General features: G+C 43.4%; 1 protein-coding gene across 2 annotated transcripts in view; it reads left to right on the top strand.

Moving 5' to 3' along the window:
• The window catches only part of Zfx (zinc finger protein X-linked), a 53,925-nt gene that overhangs the window by 2,031 nt on the left and 50,187 nt on the right, over positions 1–1,707 (top strand). The window contains exon 1 of one of the 2 annotated variants that reach the window (XM_048796460.1): positions 277–295. The exons of the other annotated variant lie outside the window; for it this stretch is intronic. The gene's annotated coding sequence lies outside the window, so the exon portion shown is untranslated. Of the gene's footprint in view, positions 1–276; positions 296–1,707 lie in introns of those variants that run through there. 2 annotated transcript variants of the gene reach the window in all.

Consider the following 1,707-nt stretch of genomic DNA (forward strand, 5'->3'; position numbering starts at 1 on the left):
GACCTTGCTTCCGCCGCAGCGCCACCTTCCTGCCCTGCTTCCCTCAGCCCCGTGACTGGCTGCTGTTTCCGCTGCATTTTAGCTGAGCTGCTGCAGGCGGCCATCGCCCGGGCTCCGGAGCCATCTCTCTCTCTTCGCCCCTGGCCCCAAACATGGCTCTTTATCTACCTGAGGGCTGCCGGGGTGGTTGGCTGCCTTAGGACTCCAGGAAATTTTGTTTTGGCTAAGTCAAGTCATACAAGGCTGAGAAGGTGACTTCGATGCGGTTGTTCACGCTAAATCATTGCCTTCTCGAGTATGTGAATAAATAAATTATAAATTGATGGGAAAGTTCTCACCACTCTTGACCAATAGTGAAAAAGTGCAGAGCACGAAAGAGGAAGAGTAAGATTTTGAAGGAATCTTTTGTATTCATTTCTGTGGAAACAATTTTCTTGAAAAGCTGCATTTAAGCTATTAGTGATGTTTGTAGTATTTTTTCAAGTTGAAGAATAAGGGCAGAAGGTTTTTTCTTATTGAAGGACAGCATAATGTGGTGTAGTATTTAATTTCCCGTCAAGATATTTAGATTTCTTTAGTTGCAAAGTTTGATGATGTTCTATCCCCTGAAGTACTTTTGATTGCGCAGTGTACAACTTTCCTGGTAAACTCAGAACCCCGTGTACACTGTGCTAGTTGCTAAGAAAAAATTTAAATTTTTTCTTGTACACGGTGGCTGCAAGTAGTTCGTGGTTCAGAGGCAGATGACACTAGGTGAAATGTACTAAGTGCTGCGGGGAAGGCATATTCGATTGATTCCTGGACTTGAAGAGAACGCAAGGTTTCTATTTGGAGCGTCAGTCAGGGAAGGGTTCCTAAAGTAGGTGGCATTTTGAGGTAACAAAGGTAGAACTTTGTTAGGTAGCCGAGGGGGTGGAGAAAGGGCATTTCAAGGTTGAATCTGCCTCAGAAAACGGCTTTTACAGTTTGACTGAAGTGGATGGCGTAGATAGGGGAGTTGGTAGGAATCGGGCTAGAAAAGGTAGATTGCGGGGGCGCTTGCTTGCCAGGTGGCAGGACTTAGGCTCAGTGGGGGACGCGGCGGAGGAGCCCTCAACTAGTTCAGTGATGACACACTGGAGCTGCGCTCTATAGTCCGTTGGACTAGGACACGTTTCAAAGTTGAGAAATAACCAGTGTTAAGTCGATCAATGTTTTCACTATCAGGACGACTGCAGGGATGTTCAGGAGTTAAGCAGATTTTGTCACTTTTTGAGTGATCTTTCTTTCTATCCTAATCTCTCACCCCGAGAAACCTTTTGCTCAGTTGTTAGAATTTCTGTGAAAAACAAAGAGGAGGTTCTACCATTTCATTTACCATGGTTGAGAATTACAGGACTAGCGCTGTTGAGTTACTTTGGCCGAAATGAGAAATGACCCTGTAAGTGTTCTTAACGATAAAAATTTTAAGACGCTTTTGAAAAAAGTAGGTTGAAAAAGTGGTTATTAAAAAGACGGTGGAAAATTAAATAAATAAATAAAAAGATAGTGGACTTCCAGATACCTTTTTTTAAAAAATATTTTTTTAGTTGTAGATGGACACAATACCTTTATTTTATTTTTATGTGGTGCTGAGGATCGAACCCAGTGCCTTCCACATGCGAAGCGAGTGCTCTACCACTGAGCTACAATCCCAGCCCCGAAGATATCTTTTTGCAGTCTGTGTCC

The sequence above is a fragment of the Marmota marmota genome, unplaced genomic scaffold, assembly GCF_001458135.2.
Source record: "Marmota marmota marmota unplaced genomic scaffold, marMar, whole genome shotgun sequence".
Lineage (NCBI taxonomy): Eukaryota > Metazoa > Chordata > Mammalia > Rodentia > Sciuridae > Marmota > Marmota marmota.